We start from the raw sequence: 21,085 nt of genomic DNA, 5'->3' as shown, positions 1-21,085 counted from the left end.
TAGGGAGGGGGTTGACAATAGTCACAGTGAAGGTGGTGGGAGAAACTTATAAGAATGGGGCTACAACAAAATATTTGAAGCAAACCCAGTTGTAAGTGCAAAGAATTGATTTAGAGGGATGGCTATTTTTTTTTTAAGTGAGGCAATTGGGGTTAAGTGACTTGCCCAGAGTCATACAGCTAGTAAGTGTTAAGTGTCTGAGGCCGGATTTGAACTCAGGTCCTCCTGACTCCAGGGCCAGTGCTCTATCCACTGCGCCACCTAGCTGCCCCGAATGGGTATTTTTAAAAAGCAGTACTAGAGATGGAGGAGGAAAATAGAAGCCTAACTCTTATAACTTTAAAGACAAATGAACTAAAAAAATCCAGCAAAATAAGAGTGGCAGAATGGATAAGAAAATGGTACAATCTGTTGCTAATAAGAAACTCATCTAAAAAGCAAAGACGTGTAGAATCAGAATGAGAGCTTAGACCAAACTGACCAAGCATCTCCTGAATCCACAAAAGCAGGAGTAAAGTAATAATAATATGAATAGGAAGAGAAATGGATGAGGATATTAGAAGAAGCTTAAAATAAGTATAAGCTACATCAGTATTAAATTTATGTTACTAAATGACAAAATCTAAATTCATACAGGAAAGATACTGAATTACAAAAAGTCTTAATAACAAAATACTAGTTGGAAACAGAATTGTACAAATGTAACAGAAAGTTAAAGAAGGAAAAATACACTACTGAACAAACAGCTAAAATATTTAAAGTACAAATTTTATATCAACTTTTGAATGGTGCCACTAAAGAATATACATGTTCCTCAATGCAACGTGGAATTTTTACAAAAACCAAAGCAAACAAAGCCATAAATTTAAGGCAAAGATAAATTGCAAATAACCAGTTTAAAAAAAAAAAAAGCAGGGGGGCGGCTAGGTGGCGCAGTGGATAAAGCACTGGCCCTGGATTCAGGAGTACCTGAGTTCAAATCCGGCCTCAGACACTTGACACTTAGTAGCTGTGTGACTCTGGGCAAGTCACTGAACCCCCATTGCCCCGCAAAAAAGAAAAAACAAAACAAACAAACAAAAAAAGCAGAACTACTAAATATGCCTTTTACAGACCATAACACAATAAAGATATTAAGTACATCTGGGATAAAAACAAAAGACATAGACTTAAAGAGAGAATTAATAATGAAATCCTAAATAAAGTGTGGGTTAAAAAGGGGGAAAAAAAGGAAAAAAATCTATGACAATGATACTGCCAAAACAACATGCTAATAATTCTCAGTTGTGGCTAAATAAATCCTCAAAGAGGGGGGAGACCCTAAAATACATTAACAAAATAGAAAAACAGATTTAATAAAGTGAATATTATTTCTTAAGAAATAGTATTTGAGCAAATTAGCAAACACAAAATAAGCACAAAAAGGAAATCTTAAAAGTTAGAGGAGATGCCTTGAAAACCAAATTACTAGAAAATTGATAACACAGACCTAGGTATAGGAGATGAAGCATCTTGTGTGAAGAATAGATAAAATATTAGGAAGGCTGTGTCACAAAAGAGGAAATACTATATAATGAGCCCAGAAAGACAATTTGAAGCCTAAAGGAGAAGGACTCTCAAATGTAAATGAAAGAATATATATTTTATCCTACAGTCAATAGAAAATCCCTAAAGACAATTGTGGAGAATTGTCACCTGGTTAACTCTTATTTAAAGAAAATTCCTTTGGAAGCACTGTGTCCCATGGACTGGAGCAGGGAGATATTTGAGACAGGGGGATCAGTTAGGAAGCTCTTACAACAATCTTAGCCAGCAGTTCTGAGAGGTCAAGACCATTTTCAAAATAATACTAAGACATTTATATTTCTAACATAAACATAAATAGAGGGAACCCCCCAGACAATGGAACCAGAGCAAACACATGTTTCAATAAGATATGGAAGATTTGTTTATTTGTTTGTTTGTTTAAGATCCAAACTAGTGAAGAGGGAAGGGCAGTCATGGGTAGGTAAACTAGGAAAAAAATATCCATGTGGAAGGTAGAAATAAGAAAAAGATTCCATGAGGAAAGTAGGAAGTACATTCCAGGCATGAGGGTATGACCGGTGCAAAAATATGGATCTAGGACATGGACTGCTGTGTCTGAGGAAAAGAGAATAGGCTAGCTTAGCTGGACTGTATCATGTGTTAAGAGAACGAATGAATAAAAGTAATGCATAAAACAAAAGTGAGGCTGAGGACAAGTTAAGAAGGGCTTGGAAACTCCATAGAGACAGCTGATTTAATTACTACTAGAGCTCTGAAGGTAAACATTCATATACTCAATGGAAAGAATCTTTTTTAAAAATGTGAAATAACACAAATTGAATTTACCACACAGAATCTTTCCAAAGAATTTGAGGCACTGTATTTATGTATGTGTGTGCATGTGCATATATATGTATATGCGTGCATGTGCACACACACATGCAAGGGACAAAGCCAGAGAGAGATGAAGAAAGGGAGAGACAGAGAGATAAAGGGTAAAATAGAGACAGAGAGAGTATCAAATTTATAATTTAAAACTAAAGAGGAGGAACATTTCCTAGACAAGAAGGTGGCAATAAAAATATTGCTGACGTTGGCATCAGAGAAGCTGAGTTCATATTCTGGCATAGCTACTTATTAAATCTACAGGATTTGGGTCATGTCATCTACTCACTCTGGGCCTAGGCATTCCCAGGAATAAAATGAAAGAGATAGGCTACATAATTTTTTATTTTTATTTATTTATTTTTTTAGTGAGGCAGTTGGGGTTAAGTGACTTGCCCAGGGTCACACCGCTAGTAAGTGTTAAGTGCCTGAGGCCACATTTGAACTCAGGTCCTCCTGAATCCAGGGACAGTGCTTTATTCACTGCGCCACTTGGCTGCCCCTATATGGTTTTAAATAATGTTTGATTTTGTTTTTGTTTTGCTTTGCAGGGCAATGAGGGTTAAGTTATTTGCCCAGGGTCACACAGTTACTATCAAGTGTCTGAGGTCAGATTTTAACTCAGGTCCCCTGAATCCAGGGTCAGTGCTTTATCCACTGTGCCACCTACCTGCCCTGCTATATAGTTTTTCAGGTCACTTTTGGGCTAAATATATATATATATATAAACAAGCCAATCCAATATAGGGCAACCGTATGAATAGGACACATAAACTCAGTACAGACCAAAGCCGGTGACCGTGAAAACAAAATGTGCAGAGATAACTTATGCATCATGGGTCTACCAGAAGAAAGTGACAAATAAAATATTCCTGAATAACATAATTCAGAAAAACATCAAGAACACTGTCCAGAATTATTGATTATAGAAAACAATTAATTGAGCAAGATAATTCACATATCAGTTACCTACAAAACATTCTCCTTTGCTTTAAATTCCAAGAGAATAGTTATTAAATTGAACAATTTCAATGACAACAAATTTTGTAAGCAGGCAGAAAAGAACTCTAACCTACCAATATAAAGGAAATATCCACAGATGAAGCAATGTATTTTATGGGAGGGAATAGCAAATGAGAGATTGCATGAATGGAAAAGAAAGGACAGGGATGGAGGAAATGGGCAATGTACCAATACCAATAATTAATGTGTGATCAGTGAAGGAATTTTGATTTGCCAAGGCCCCCCAAAAGGGGAAATAGTTGTGGGAAAATGGGATCAAGAGTAGAAGAGACTTTCTGGAAACTGGTGAGAGAAATGATTATTTCTCTATTGTATTTAATAACAAATTATTGAATTAGGACCAAGGTTTTCCCTCTCTTCTACTTCCTTATCCAGAAATCAACCACTGTGGCAAATTCTGTTAAAAGACTTACCCAGCCAGGAAAGCTAAGCTCTAATCAAAGACAGTAAAGAAATTCTAAGTTTAGGTGAATGGATGGATTCCTCCTCACTGTGTTTACTCTGATACCACTAGGAAAATGTGGATTCTCCTTTTTGTCAGACAGTTGATATGAAAATTGATATCTCTTTTACAAAGATTTGGGTGCTCAATGTCATGTACCCCAGGACCTTAATTGTAATAGGGCCAGGGCAGCTAGGTGACACAGTAAATAGATCACCAGCCCTGGATGCAGGAGGACCTGAGTTCAAATCCAGCCTCAGACACTTGATACTTACTAGCTGTGTGACCCTGGGTGAGTCATTTAACCCCACTTGCCTCACCAAAAAAAAAAAAAAAAAGAAGAATGAAGGATAAAACAACAACTGAAGTCAACTGGAATAGGGCCACCTCTCATTATCATATTCATTCTTTCCTCAGGAATACCCACCCTTCCAAGGGCATAGAAGCATTCAGTAGGTTCCAGGAGGGGTCTTGAGCATTCAAGAGTGTCATTGATCTTTTGACTAGTAAGAGTCTTGCATTATTAATAAAATAATTAACTACCCAGAAACTATGTCTCTCAAACTTTTTAAATTTAACATTGGGAATGATGGGAAGTCTTACTTTAGATAGAAAGCAGAGTGTGGCATTGAAGAGTATTCCCAGTAGAGGATTTTTGTTTTTGTTTTTGTTTTGTTTTGTGTGTGTGTGTGTGTGTGTGTGTTTGGTGAAATGTAGGTACCACACCTAGAATAGGTTCACACCCAATGTGATGAAAGTGTATATATAGCCAGAAGTGGGATGCCCTTTGAAAAAGAGATAGAGAGAAGATTCTGAAGAGTATAAGGCTAATCCTCAATTTTAGGACACAAGCAGGAAAATGGCATAAAAAAAGAGATGATATGGCAACATCTAAAAGGGCAATAAAATAGAAATTAGATAGAAGGGAACATTCAAGCTTGGTTCGATATGAAGTTTAAGCCCAGGAGGGACAGACATATTATAAAGAAGAAAGTGATAAGGTTAGAACCCATGAGTCAGAAAACACAAATCCAACTAAACTGCATGGGAAGAGAAATCACAAGGAGGAAAAACCAAACCAAACTTCTTTAGAAGGAAATCCTTAGAGGCCAGGGTGGAACCAAGATGGTGGAGGAGAAGCTGTGACTCCCACAAGCTCCAGATAAACCCGTTCACTCATACCCAAATAATGTGATAAAAAAATCAAAACCCAGAAAAACCTACTGCACATAAGAACAGAGTGAGACTATTTCTCTGCAAAAGAGGGCAATTCCAATCACCTACTCATCAGGGTGAACAACTCTGCTCAAAGTCCGGACCCAGCCAGGGACAGTGGTTACAGTAAATGTCACAGTCTTCAGCACCAGCAGCTTCTGAGGCTCCGATCATGGACTGGTGAGGGGGTTCAGCGGTAGGCTGGGGAGAAGTGGAGGCAGTATCTACTAGAGTTGGGGAAAGGGGTCCTGGGTCTGAACCAATGGGCTGAATGGAATGGTGGTGGGCCAGTGGGGGAGGGGCAAAAGCACACTAAGCTTCAGACCATAGAGAATCAGAGTTCAATCAGACTTCTGTTTCTGGGTCAAAGAGAAAGCAGCCATGGTTACTCATAAGTGAGGCAGTCTGAGAAGAAGCCCAATCACCCCCTGGGCCATGCTGTAGCACAGTGTGTCCTGGAAGCAGTGCTACACTTTAAGAAGGAGTAAAAAGCCAAGAAATAGTAAGCCAGGATGAGTAGGCAGAGAGAGCAGAAGACCATTGAAAACTTCTTTGAGGGAAAGGTAGACCAAAATACAACCTCAGAAGAAGAAGATAACAATAGAGTCAAAGCTCCAATATCCAAAGCTTCCAAGAAAAATATGAAGTGGTCTCAGGCCATGGAACCTCATAAAAGGGACTTTGAAAAGAAAGTAGGAGAGATAGAACGAAGATGTGGAGAAACAGAGGAAGAAATGGAAAGAGAAATGAGAGCAATGCAGGAAAGTCATGAGAAAAAAGTCAACAGTTTGAAAAGCCAAATGGAAAAGGAGATTAAAAAACTGTCTGATGAAAATAATTGCCTAAGAATTAGGATTGAACAAATGGAAGCTAGTGACCTTATGAGAAACCAAGACAAAGTAAAACAAATCCAATTTTATGAAAAAATAGAGAACAATGTGAAATATCTCCTTGGAAAAACAGCTGACCTGGAAAATAAATCTAGGAGAGATAATTTGAAAATCATTGGACTACCTGAAAACCATGACCAAAACAAGAGCTTAGACACCATCTTCCAAGAGATTGTGAGGGAAAATTGCCCTGATATTCTAGAAGCAGAAGCTAAAATAGAAATTGAAAGAATCCACCAATCACCTCCTGAAAGAGATTCCAAAAGGAAAACCTCCAGGAATATTATAGTCAAATTCCAGAACTCACAGGTCAAGGAGAAAATATTGCAAACAGCTAGAAAAAAGGAATTCATATACTGTGGAACTCCAATAAGGATAAAGCAAGATCTAGCAGCTTCTATATTAAAGGACTGGAGGGCATGGAATATGATATTCCAGAGGGCAAAAGAACTGGGACTACAGCCAAAAATCAGGTACCCAGCAAAACTAAACATCTTTCAGAGGAAAAAATGGAATTTCAATGAGAAAGAAGACTTTCAGGCATTTGCTATTTTCATAGCAAATAGACCTGAACTGAATAGAAAATTTGACTTTCGAATACAAGACCCTGGAGAAGCATAAAAAGATAAACAGGAAAAAGACTTCATGAGGGATATTAAAAGATCAAACTGTTTATATTCCTACATGGGAAGATAATACTTCAAACTCATAAGAACTATCTCAGTAAGGAATTCACAGAGGACACGGGTCTGAACTGAATATGAAGGAATGATATCTGTAAAGCATTTATGTTTTGTTCTTTGTGGGGAAGACAGGGTGGGGTGTCTTATGTCTGGGGCCAGATTTGGGCTTGGGACCTCCTGGCTCCAGGGCTGGTGCACTGTCCACCGTGCCACCTAACTAACTCATGATGACATCTTTAAAATAGGGTTGAGGTGTAGGAGAAATAGACTGGGGGAGGGGCAAGGGGAGAGATGGTTTGGGAAGAGATTGTTCACATAAAGGAAACAAGAAAAAAGCTTATGGAGGGGAGGGGAAGAGGGAGAAGGAATTGGGGAGTGAGTGAACCTTAATATCATCAGAATTGCCTCAAAGAAGGACTAATATACATACTCAAGCAGGTATAGGTTTTTGCCCTGAGGAGAGAGAGATAAGGGAGGGGGGGGAACAGGGGAAGGAGGGAAGGGCAGAGTGGGGGAGAGAGCAGTAAAAAAGCAAAGCACTTTTGAGGAAAGTAAAGATGTTCTGCATAACTGCACAAGTATGACATACTGGATTGCTTGATTTCATAGGGAGGGTTGAGGAGAGAGGGAGGAAGAAAATTTGGAACACAGAATTAGCTCAAACACCTTTAACTCATCAGAGTGGGCTCATGGAGGGAATCACATTCACACCCAGTTGGGAGGAGTAATCTATTTAACCCTACAGGAAAGTATGGGGGGAAGAGGATGAGGAAGGAAGGGTGAAAAAAAGGGAGTGCAGAGTAGGGGAGGGGACAGTCAGAAGTAAAACACTTTTGAGGAGGAATAGGTTAAAAGAAGATAGAAAATAGAGTAAATATCATGGGAAGGGAATAGGATGGAAGGAAATAGTTATGATGATTGATTATAATGGCAAAAACATATGGTACCTACTTTTCTGGGCTAATATGAAGAAAATTCTTTGACAAGTTTAAGGTACTTTATTCAGGTTATGATGAACAGGATTCTATCAGAAAAACCTGGAAAGACCTACATGAACTGAAGCAGAGTGAAATGTACTGTATACAAAATAACAGCAATAGTATAAGATGATCTGCTGGGAAGCATGTGGTTATTTTCAGCAAGGCAATGATCCAATATAACTCTGAAGAATTTATGAAAATGGCAACCCATCTACAGAGAAAGAAGTGATAGTATCTGAAAACATATGGAAACACATTAAAAAAAATTTTTTTTCCTCTTTGACAATTCCTCAATCTGAAGTTTTGGGTTTTATTTTTTGACTGTTTTCTCTAACAATCTAGCTAATGTGGGAATGTTTTCCATGGCTACTCATGTATAACTTATTTTGAAATGTTTGAGTTCTAGTGGGTGGGGGGTGGGAATGGAGGAGGAAGAGAAGTTGGAACACAAATTTTTAAAAAATTGATGTTAAAATTTGATTTTACACATATTTTGGAAAATAAAATTCTATTCAATAAATTTTTAAAAAGAAAGAAATCCTCGAACATGGTTATGAAAATTAGGAGATCAAGTAAAAGGCACAAAAATTTTGAACTACTGGCTTAAATGGATGAGGCAAAATGGGGAAAATAAATGTCATTTTTTCAAAAAAGAGTAAGTTAATAACTATGTGAAATAGAATATGAGACTATAAACAGATGTCTGTATATCTATCGATCTATTGATCTCCATAAGGGCAGCTAGGTGGCAGAGTAGATAGACCACTGGGCTTGGAGTCAGGAAGACTCACTATCCTGAGTTCTGATCCATCCTTGGACACTTACTAGCTTAGTGACCCTGGGCAAGTCAATTAGCACCATTTGCCTCAGTTTGTTTGTCTGTCAAATGATTTGGAGAACAAGATGGAAAGACACTCCAGTATCTCTGTCAAGAAACCACCAAATAGGGTTATGGAAAGTCAGACATGACTGAACAACTATCTATCTATCTATCTATCTATCTATCTATCTATCTATCTATCTATCTATCTATCTATCTATTATCTATCCACTTATCTATCCATCCATCTATCTACCTACATCTACATCTGAAATGAAACTAAAGTAGATATAAAAAAGAAAAGCAATATATCTCTGAAAATGCATTTAAAATGGGGTTTTTGAGAGAGAGAGAGAGAGAGAGGAATCCAGTCACCAAAATAATAAATAAAATAAGAGAAATCACAACACAGAGAACTGAAAAGAATTATTAGAACTTATTACACATAACTATGTTTTAGCAAAACTGAGAATATAAAGGAAATAAAGGATTAAGAATAAAAGTTACAATTTAACCATATTAAAAGAACATATAATTGAAATTTTTGACAACTCAATTTTAGCAAATGAACAAAGAACAAACAATAAAGGACATTTACCAAAGGAAAATGACTTTCATCCATACTCCAGTGGAGGCAAATTTTATCAAAATTAAGAACAACAACAATGTATTCCTATATTACATAGATTATCCTCAAAAACTAAGAAAGACAACATTCTATTTATAGGTACTCTTTTTGTGGTGGCAACGAATTGGAAATTGAGGGGCTGCCCATGCATTGGGGAATGGCTGAACAAATTGTGGTATACGAATGTAATGGAATTCTATTGGGTTGGGTTTTTTGGGGGGTAGGGTTGGTTTTTTGTTTGTTTGTTTTGGTGAGGCAATTGGGGTTAAGTGACTTGTCTAGGGTCACACAGCTAGTAAGTGTCAAGTGTCTGAATCTGGATTTGAACTCAGGTCCTTCTGAATCCAGGGCCAGTGCTCTATCCACTGCACCATCTAGCTGCCCAACAACATTCTCCTAAACTCCTAAGGACAAATATAGTCCTTAGGCCTAATCCCAGAAAGCAGAAAGCAGAGAAAGAGATCTCTAGGACAATATTACTGATTGATATAAAAATAATTTTTAAAGCCTTGAAAAAAGATTATACATGTGTGCAAATATATAAACACATAAAATAATAACATATGATGTAATATAAATACACACACATTTTTATTGTGACTATGCACACATATGCATACATGGGTATTAGAATCAAGTTGATTCTAAAAAGTACAAGGAATCTTAAGGTTTCTTGGGAAAGGAATTGTTACCAAGGAAAAATAATTACAATAATAAACTTAGATTAAAATGAAATCCCAAATCACTTGGTTATACTAATGGATGCAAAGAAGGTTTTTGGCTGAGTACAATGATTATATAAACCAAAAATGTTAATAAGCATTCAATTTAGGCTACTTCAGAGAATCAAGAATTTAAAAAGTAATTGAGAAAATGTATAGTTCTGGTAAAATAGCTATTCATAAAATGAATCCACATCCTTGATAGCATTTCTATATAGCAAAAACAAAACACAGGAGGAAATGATAGCAAGGGAAATCTCCTGCAAATAGCTACAAAATGCATATAACATCTGGGAGCCAATCTCCCAAGGCAACTACAGACTTACATAAGTAAAATGACAAAACACTATTTTGAGCAATAAAGAGTGATGTAACTGGAGAGCTATTCATTTCCTGTTTTGTAGCCTTGACTGCACAAGAAAAAACTATCACACCATTTAAATTAATTTATACATTTAGTGGGTAACAATTCAAATTCAAAGAGGCATTTTGTTGAGGTAGGCAAATATAAAATTCATCTGGAGGAATGAATGTAGAATCTCAAGAGAAATAGTGAAAAATAAAAGAGTAGGAATGAAAGGGGGAATTTACTTCCAGATCTCATATTTATTATAAGGCTGTAATCAGGGAAACTAGTTGGTACTAGTTAAAAATAGAAAAGTAGATAAGTGGAATAGATGAGTTAGAGAAGAATCAGAAACAATTGAACTCCATAACCCAGTGTTTTATATACTGAAAAAAAATCAATTACTTGGGGAGGAAAAAAAAACTGCTGGGAAAATTCAAAAGCAGTTTGACAGAAATTACATTTTAACTAAACTCTTACATCCTTTAGAATAAGCTGAAATTGCTCAAAAAGCTCAAAACACAATCTTAAGATGAGATCACATCATTTAAAAACAATGTGAGGGGTATATGATCAGGTTCCATTAACAGCTATCACTAGGGAGAGAGTTCTTAACAAAAAAGGGATAATGGTGATCATGAGAGATAAAGTAGATAATTCCAATTACACGAAATTGAAAGGCTTTTTTTTTTTTGGTTCAAATAAATCATGTGGCTAGGAAAAGATATGAAAGAAAAGAAAGATGTGGATTACATCTAAAATCTTTGTCAAGCATTTGAGATTGAAGGGATAGAGAACAAACAATAAAAAAGAGTAGGACCAAGAGCCATTTCCTAATAGATAAGTGGAATAAATATATGAATAAAGAGTTCACAAAAGAATTACAAAGTATTGAAAATCAGAGGAAAGATAGACCCAGATCTTCAAAGATAAGAGAACTGAAATTGAAATGGTTTTGAGATTTCACCTCATACCTAGTAAATTGATAAAAATTACAAGAGATAGAAATAATAAAAAAAATTGAGAGGGTCAGAGGAAAAAAGTCATCCTAATGTCATATTGGTGAAGCTAAGACTTAATCCCCAAATTATGAAAAGTAACTTTCCAATTTGAAAAAAAAAACAACAACAATGAATAAAATGCTTATGTGCAGAGATCCTACTGTTTAAACTATATCCCTATATTCTAAAGGAGGTGATAGATGGATAGTGTGTGAGTGTGTGTGTGTGTGTGTGTGTGTGTGTGTGTGTGAGAGAGAGAGAGAGAGAGAGAGAGAGAGAGAGAGAGAGAGAGAGAGAGAGAAAGGGACAGATTGTTCTTCAGTCACATTTGACTGTGACCCCATTTGGAGTTTCCTTGGCAAAGATACTGGATTTCCTTCTCCAGCTCATTTGACAGATGAGGTAACTGAGGCACACATGGTTAAGTGACTTTTCTCTAGTTACACAGCTAGAAAATGTCTAAATCTGGATTTGAATTCAGGTTTTCCTGATTTAAGGCCCATGACTCTATCCACTGCACCACCTAGCTACTCCATAGATAGATAAAGAACTAAGTGAATTTTTAAAAAATGAATAAAGAAATAGTGCAAGCTAAACATTCTACAGAATATACAAAGTAGGAATCAACTCCTTTCCCTCCCACCCCAGGAAACAAGAAACCAAACATATGTCCATTGACTGATAATGCAGGACTGTACCAAAAGAAACAATGACCAGGAAAAGTTCAGAGAAACATGGGAAGATTTGGAATAAAGGATTCACTGTGAAGTGACTTAAACTAGGAAAACAATATTCTCAGTAGCTTCAATCATGAAAAGAAAGAACCATAATAGCAAACAATAACTAATATTTTTTCTGTTTGAATCCCAGTAAAGAGTTGAGGAAATGAACCTGACCATCATGGTGCAGGAATATTACCTATATGAGCAGAATTGATAGATGTGCTGGTGGCCTTCCTTGCAGTGGTTTTTTTTTTTTTTAATTTTAAAAATCTTTTTCTTATGAGATAGCAGATTAGTTAGAGGAAGAAGTTTTACTTGTATTTAGAAATATACATTACAAATGTATAAAAATAAAAACTATAAATAATTTATAAGTGAAATAATGTAATTTGGTTTGTGGTAAAGTCCTAGAGAGTTCAATTATCAAAATAAACCCATAAAAAAACTTGAATAATTCTCTCTTGATGGGTGAAAAGGAGTGTGCATACTCTAAAACAATCAGAACAGACTCCATTTACTCTAGTTCCTTTATTCTGGATAGATAGCTGGAGAGATGGAGTAGAGTACCTTTAAGATAAAACAGGGAGCATATGGAAGAAATAAAATAAAAAAGGATGTTCATTTTTATTGATGCAATCCTCATCCTTTCTACTGAGGAGATGAAAAATAAAATCACTGAAGTCTTCCTCTCCACAGAAGTAGCCTGAAATCCACCTTTGTTCTAGATCTCTGGGATTCAAGTCGCTTGCATTTTTGATAACTATAAAACTATTAAACATTATAAACTTTCCTTCTTAGAAAGGATGAAGGAGTTAAGTGGTCACATGTTACTTTGATGAGTATGCCTTGATGAAACTCAGAAATACAGAATTTAGGGGCACACACCTTTAATTAAGTTAGAGGCAGTTATCCATATCCAGAAAAAGTTACTTTGATATAATTTAGAATAGCTTTACAAAATGTATATTGTCATAATTGCCTATTGAAGCTCACAATTTGCTAAAAGAAAACCTTATTTTTTCTCCCTCTATCTTCTTTTCAAAGCTTGAATAGAACAGATTATACTTAATTAGAAACTACAGTGAGAAAAAACTCCGATTGACATCAATAATAACCAGCACTACTCTCATAGCTTAAATCAAAATATCTTTTCTTGCTAAGTATATTCTCAGTGGTTATGATGTGTGGATTTCTTCTTAGCTGATAAACTGAGTTGAAGAAAAGAAAAAGGTTTAGCACCTTGCAGTACATTTATATCACACTTTAAGATTTGCAAAATACTTTAGAAATATTATCTCATTTAGTCCCCACAATAATGCTGGGAGGCAAGTTCTAATATTATCCCAATACTAACTGGAGAGGAAACAGAGGCAAACAGCAGGTAATTTACTTGTTCAGGTTTCCAGATCTCCATTCAATGTCCAAACTCAGTTTATATTGTTATCATTCTCCTCTATCCCATATGTATCATGACCATAAAGTCTGCTCAGTCTGCTGAAAGAAGAGGACACTTTGGAATCATGGACACACTCTCAGTGAATGTGGGAATGACTCTTTTTTTTCAGAAGGTCAAATATCATCATCTTTAGAACACAAATTCATCATCCCCAAAGTGACTCAAAGCAAAAGAAGCAGAAGGAAGAACATTTAATATCTTTTCTTTTTTATGTAATCTTCAGCAAACACAATATTTCTTTCATTGCTAACTGCATGTTAGGAGGTTCTGGTTTATGTGAACAACAAAGTAGTGAGATATTAATTTTTTCCAGGTTGCATTGAATTTCTGAGCTTTACCAAAAAATAAATTATACACCAGATGTAGGAAATTTAAAGCTGAATACACAAAAACAAACAATTGGGAACCTTGAAAAGATCAAATTATTAATAAATTCACAAAAGAGAGCACTAATCCTTAGAATGTTCATGCCATGCTCCTCCCCCAACAATCTCCATGATCTTGGAATTGACATAAGAAATCCAAGAAATGGCAGTGATTAATTTTGATTAGCTATCTGTGGAATAAACAGGAGGGGTGAGTTGAAAATATGCTGCCTTCTGATCAGGGCAAGCCCTATACTAGAGAACTTCCATCTCCAAACCCAAAAAGAGTCTGCCTAGAACAGAGTTATATTTCATTATTCAAGGATAGAGTAGAAACTGTCTGGCACATTGTAGGTGGTTGATAAATGTTTATAAAAATCTATCTTACCCTACAGGAAGGTAGGAGGGGAAGGGTATAAAAGAATAGATGTGGCTGATAGACAGGAGGGCAGATTGGGGAGGCTGTAGTCAGAAGTAGCACACTTTTGAAGATAGGCAGGATGAAAGGAGAGAGAAATCATACAAAAAATGCCCTCAAAATTTATTAGAGACATGCAAATTAAAACAACTCTAAGGCACCACTTCACACCTAACATATTCACTAATATGATAGAAAAGGAAAATGACAAATATTAGAATGAATCTGGGAAAATAAGATACTCATACATTGTTGCATGACTGCACATGCATAAGCTAAATCAAATTGCTTGCCTTCTCAATGAGGGGGGCAGGGATTAAGGATGAAAGAATATTTGGAACTCAAAGTTTTTTTTTAAAAATCCAAATGTTAAAAATGTTTTTACATGAAATTGAGAAAAATGTTAATTAAATATTGAAAAAAAAAGTTTGTTGACTTGAAGTTATATCCCTATGTATTCTCAGTAAACTGTTTGGGGTACAACTACATTTGCCTCTTTCCACAGTTCCAAAAATATTTCATAGTTCCTAGAGGAAATAAAGTATTATCCTTTCAAATATTTCCCCCAAGAGCTTGCACTGAAGAATCATAATAAAATCCTTCTGACAGCTCTGTATGGCTTCTCCAGTGCCACACAAAAAACAAGCAAAAGTTCAAATAAAACCTCAAACAATTCATTTAGGATAGTTGCAAAAAAAAAAAATCCTAAAAGCCCAGGAAGTACCTTGGCTTGTATTCTCTCATTGCTAGGGTCCATTTTATTTTGTTTTATTTTTAGTTTTTTTTTGTTTAATCTAAGGCCACACTTTTTATTTAGAATTTCCCATCCAAGTTACATGCAAAAACAAATTTTAACATTGATTTTTAAAACTTTGTGTTCCAAATTGTCTTCCTCCCTCCCTCCCTATCCCCCCTCCCCCGCAAGAACTCAAGCAATTCAATATAAGCTATACATGTGCAGTAATGCAAAACATTTCCACATTACCCAGGTTGAGAAAGAAAACATATTAAAGCATTGGCCCTCAATTCAGGAGGAACTGGGTTCAAATCTGGTCTCAGACCCTTGACACTTACTAGCTGTGTGACTCTGGGCAAGTCACCTAACCCTCATTGCCCCACAACAAAAGAAAAAAAAAACAGGCAAAAAAATTTTTAGAAAAAGGAACTAACAAAAAAAAAGTTATAGTTCAACCTGTATTCAGATACCATCAGTTCTTTCTCTGTAAATGGAGCCCCCCCACAAAAGGTCTGGGTGAAACATTTTTCCTGTGCAAGATATCTTATGAGGTTTGAAGGAGAGGTCTATGACACCAGAGCTGGAGCTAACCAGGAGTCCACATGGTGAGTACATCAGCTATGGGCCTTGCAGATGGCAATAGCTATAGCAACAGTTTCAGATACATTCAAACAAGAGAGAGTAAAAGGATGAAGCAACAGGTCAGAAAAAGATTACAAGGGACCCCTTTGGACCCCAGTGGGCACAGGACAGGGTGCTGCTTGACAACTCTATTTCCTATATCAACTTCTGCATCATAGTATCAGGACAGAGAGGAGTGCTTATAGTCCAAAGTGAGCATGGTTCCTAAGTAAAAGTATTGCTTGTGGTTGCAAGAGAACAGTAACTATACTTCTGCCCAGATGACAACAAGTTGGAAGCACCAAAGACTTCATTACTGCTAGAACTTGTTTTGAAAACAGCAGTGTGGAAAAGCCTGAAGCTTGAAACAATGTATCCCCACTCAGGTGAACAGAGATGAACTTTAAAATAAAGTTCAAAGTCAAGAAATATGTAGTAAAAATGAGCAAACAACAATAACCCCAAAAAAACTTGACCATAAAGAAATATCATGGTGACAGGGCAGATCAAGACACAAATGCAGAAAGACAACAATATCAAAACAGCTATTATCAAAGCCTCAAAGGAAAAAAAAATGAATTGGAAACAAGTCCAACAAGAATTCCTAGAGAGATATTTTAAAGAATTTAAAAAAATCAAATAAGAGTGGTAGAAGAAAAATAAGGAAAATAAACAAGAGTGATGAAACAAAATTATGATGGGTAATTAACAGCATGGTAAAAAAAAAAGTCATAAAAACACTAAAGAAAATAACACCTTAAAAAACAAAATTGGACCACTGGTAAAAGAAGTACAAAAAATTATTAAGAAAATACCTTAAAGGAGCGGCTAGGTGGTACAGTGGATAAAGCACTGGCCCTGGATTCAGTAGTACCTGAGTTCAAATCTGACCTTAGACATTTAACACTTACTAGCTTTGTGACCCCGGGCAATTCACTTAACCCCAATTGCCTCACTAAAACAAAACAAAACAAAATAAAACAAAACAAACCTTAAAAATTAGAAACAGGGGCAGCTAGGTGGCGCAGTGGATAGAGCACTGGCCCTGGAGTCGGGAGTACCTGAGTTCAAATCCGGCCTCAGACACTTTACACATTTACTAGCTGTGTGACCCTGGGCAAGTCACTTAACCCCAATTGCCTCACTAAAAAAAAAAAAATTAGAAACAATAAAATGAAATCAATAGAATGAAAATAATAGAATAAAATGTGAAAAATGAAGTCATAAAAACTGACCTGGAAAGTAGATTAAAAAGAGTTGATTGGGGGCAGCTAGGTGGTGCAGTGGATAAAGTACCAGCTTTGGATTCAGGAGGACCTGAGTTCAAATCTGGCCTCAGACACTTGACACTTACTAGCTGTGTGACCCTGGTCAAGTCATTTAACCCTCATTGCCTCCCAAAAAAGAAAGAAAGAAAGAAAGAAAGAAAGAAAGAAAGAAAGAAAGAAAGAAAGAAAGAAAGAAAGAAAGAAAGAAAGGAAGGAAGGAAGGAAGGAAGGAAGGAAGGAAGGAAGGAAGGAAGGAAGGAAGGAAGGAAGGAAGGAAGGAAGAAAGAAAGAAAGAAAGAAAGAAAGAAAGAAAGAAAGAAAGAAAGAAAGAAAGAAAGAAAGAAGAAAAGAGATGATTTAAGGATTTTTGGAATGCCTGAAAGCCATGATAAAAAAAAAAAATGAACCTAGACATCATATTTCAAAAAGTTATAAAGGAAAATTACTCCAATATCCTACACCCAAAGGATAATATAGAAATTGAAAGAATCCACAGATCACTTGATGAAAAATATCCAAAAATGATATAAAAAATCATTGAAACAATCAAAAATTTTACTACAGAATGTCAACAATGAGACAACATAACAGAATTTATGAGAAGCCATCAAAACAGTATTTATTGGAAAATTTACATTTGTATATGCACGTATCAATAAAAAAAGAAGAAATCCATGAATTGGGCATACAACTAAAAAAAAAGAGAGAAAAAGCACACATTAAAAATCCTCAATTAAAAAAATTGGAAATCTTGAAAATCAAAGAAGAGAATAAAAATGTAACTTTTTTGTAAAAATCATTGAACCAAAAAAGAAACGTAGGAATTGGTTTCATGAAAAGAAAACTAATAAAATAGACAAACTATTTGGTTAATTTTATTTTTAAAAAGAAATAAGGAAATCAAATTATTAGTATCAAAAATGAAACAGGTGGATGGACCACCAATGAAGATGAAATTAAAACAATTATTAGGAGTCATTTTCTAAATTAGATGCCAGTAAAACTGATAATCTATGAATGAATGAATGGATGTGAAATGGATGAATATTTTGAAGATATAAAATTCCCAGATTAACAGGCAAGGAAATAGAATAATTAAGTAACTCTATCTTAGAAAAAGAGATTGAACAAACCTTAAAAGAGCTTGCAAATAAAAATTTCACAGGACTTAATCATTGAATTTGCAAGTAAACTCTACCAAATATTTATTTATTTATTTGTTTATTTTTACACTTCAGGGAGCATTTTATTGATCTTTTAGAGAAAACAGGACTTTATTGGCCAGAAAGGATGATGCCTTCGTACTTCTGCTGGAACAAGCGCACTGGCTTCCTCTTTGGCAATTCTGTGTTTGGCCCCGATGCAGCCTGTCCTCAGCTTGTTGTCTGTAATGCTGAAGCCGGGCCTGGCCAGCTCCACATAGAAGTCCAAGACGTAGATGCCGATGCTTGGGTCGTATTTAATCCCCAGGTCGATCTGCTCTTGGATCCCAAAGTCAAAGTTGCCTTGTCTGAGAAGTTATTTTTCCTTAACTCATATTCTTGCACCTTTAGCCCCTTCTCCAGAATCTTTTCAGCTTTGTTCCACGGACTGTACAGAGAACTGCGATCTTCTCGTTTCTCCTGATTCCAAAAGATCTGACAGTATAGCGAGCTTTGGAGAACACTGGGGTTTGGCCTGTGAGCTGCTCCAACACTTGGGCAGCCCGGGTCAGGCGATCCCCACTCTCCCCAACACAGATGTTGAGGCAGAGCTTTTGGATGCACAGTTCCTGCATGGGGTTTTCCTTTTCACCTTGATCTTGAGCCATGGTGGAAAACCAGAAGAGAGAACAGAGCTTTCTCTACCAAATATTTAAGGAACAATCAATTCCAATATGATATGAACTATTTTGAAAAAAAAAAGTATAGGAGTTCTATTAAATTCCTTTTATGACACAAATATGACTTGATACCTAAACTATGGAGAGCAAAAACAGAAAAAGAAAACTATAGCCAAATATCTTTAATGAATATTAATGTAAAAATGTACATAAAATCCTAGCAAGGAGATTATAACAACATAACCAAAGATCATACACTATGAATAGGCTGGCTTTACATCAGGAATATAGGGCTAGTTCAGTATTAGGAAAGCTATAAGCACAATTGACCACATCAATAAAAATAAAACAACGCAAACCATATATCAATAGATGCAGTAAAAGCTTTTGACAAAATATAACACATATTCCTATTAAAAACACTAGAAAACATAGAACTCCATAGAACATGTCTTCAAATAATAAGTAGTATCTATCTAAAAACAAGAGCAAACATTACCTATAATGGGAATAAACTAGAAGTCTTTCCAATAAGATTAGTAGTGAAGTAAGGATTTCCCTTGTTACCAGTATCATTTGATATTACATTAGAAATGCTAGTTGTAGCAATAAGAAAAGGAAAATAAATCAAAGAAATAAAAATATTCAATAAAGGGGACAGCTAGATGGCTCAGTGGATAAAGCACTGGCCCTGGATTCAGGAGTTCCTGAGTTCAAATCCTGCCTGAGACACTTGACAGTTACTAGCTGTGTGACCCTGGGTGAATCACTTAACCCTCATTGCCCCACCAAAAAAAAAAATCAATAAGGAAACAGAAATATTACTCTTTGCAGATGATGTGATTTTTTTGTTGTTGTTTATGTTTTTGGTTTTTTGATGGGTCAATGAGTGTTAAGTGACTTGCCTAAGGTCACACAGCTAGTTAAGTGTTAAGTGTCAAGTGTCTGGGGTGGGATTTGAACTCAGGTCCTCCTGAATCCAAGGCTGGTACTTTATCCACTGCACCACCTAGCTGCCCCCAGATTATGTGATTTTTAAACATTTATAATTTTTTTTATAATACTAGGGAATCAACTAAAAACTAGTTGGAACAATTAACAATTTTAGCAGAGTTGTAGGATATAAAACAAATCAACATAAATCATTGACATTTCTATATATTATCAACAAAACTAAGTAAGAAGAGATAGCAAAATTCTATTTAAAATAACTGCAGACAATACAAAATATTTTGGAATCTACTTGCCCAGAGAAACCTAGGCATTACATGAACACAATTACAAAACATTTCACACAAAGACAGTTCTAAAGAAGTATAGGTATATTAATTGCTTATGAATTGGCTGAACTAATATAACAAAAATTAAGATGGCAATTCTACCTAAATCATTTACTTATTCATTACTATACCAATTATTTGGAAGAACAAAAAGTGATGAATATCAAGGAAATTAAAAAAAAATAAATGTGAAGGAAGTTAGTCTAGGAGTACCAGATTTCAAACTATATTACAAACTAGCAATTATAAAAAAAAAATCTGGTGGTTATTAAGAAATACAGTTGCAGATCAGTGGAATAGATTAGGAATGTAATACACACTAGTAAATAGCTATAGTAATCTACTGTTCGATAAACCCAAATATCCAAGCTTTGGGGGCAGGAATTCACCCTTTGATCAAAATTGCTGGGAAAACTGGAAAACAATTTGGAAAAAACTAGACATAGAACATCTCACACCATATACCAAGAATCAGGTCAAAATGGGTATGTAATTTAGACATAAAACATAACAAAAGCAAATTAGGGGAGTATGGAAAAATTTACCTGTCAGGTCTAGGGATAAGGGAAAATGATGAAACAGGAAATAGAGGATCACAGACATTTAAAAAGGTTTTGCATAAACAAAAATAAAAGGAAAGCTAGAAACTGGGGGAATATTTTTACACCAAATACCTCTGAAGAAGGTCTTATTTCTCTCTCTCTCTCTCTCTCTCTCTCTCTCTCTCTCTCTCTCTCTCTCTCTCTCTCTCTCTCTCTCTTTCTCTCTCTCTCTCTTCCTGTCTCGCTCTTGCTCTCTCTCTCTCTTTTTCTCACTCTCATGGTGAAAGGATATGAGCATGCCATTTTCAGAAGAACAAATCTAAGTTGTCAATAGTCATATAAAATTCTCTAAATCACTACTGATTAGAGAAATGAAAAAATGTCTGAAATTCTACCTGACACCTGTTATGGGCCCAGGCCACCCCAGAAGTTCTCTGGGGTATATCAAAGAACCTTCTCCTTGAGAAAGTAAACCAAAGGACAGACACACCTAAAGAGGTAAGTGGAACCTGATCAGGATTGAGCTAGCTCTGGGACCATTACCCTTCATTCCAGTCTCCCCCACCCCTGGGGAGATAAAATTAGGTGTGGCTGCTGTCTTTGTGGCGAGAGGGGGAGAGAGATGGCTTGAGAGATCCAAAGCTGCCCCTCACCCAATTCCCCCAGCCACCACCAATGGGGGATAGTCCTCCC

General features: G+C 35.9%; 1 protein-coding gene and 1 pseudogene across 7 annotated transcripts in view; both read right to left on the bottom strand.

Annotated features, from left to right (window-relative positions):
• The window catches only part of SGCZ (sarcoglycan zeta), a 623,247-nt gene that overhangs the window by 288,054 nt on the left and 314,108 nt on the right, over window positions 1–21,085 (bottom strand). The window lies entirely within an intron of this gene.
• Window positions 18,023–18,558, bottom strand: LOC122731123 (annotated as a pseudogene).

Source organism: Dromiciops gliroides, chromosome 6 (assembly GCF_019393635.1).
Source record: "Dromiciops gliroides isolate mDroGli1 chromosome 6, mDroGli1.pri, whole genome shotgun sequence".
NCBI classification, from domain to species: domain Eukaryota; kingdom Metazoa; phylum Chordata; class Mammalia; order Microbiotheria; family Microbiotheriidae; genus Dromiciops; species Dromiciops gliroides.
This window is presented reverse-complemented; position numbering and strand designations above follow the sequence as displayed.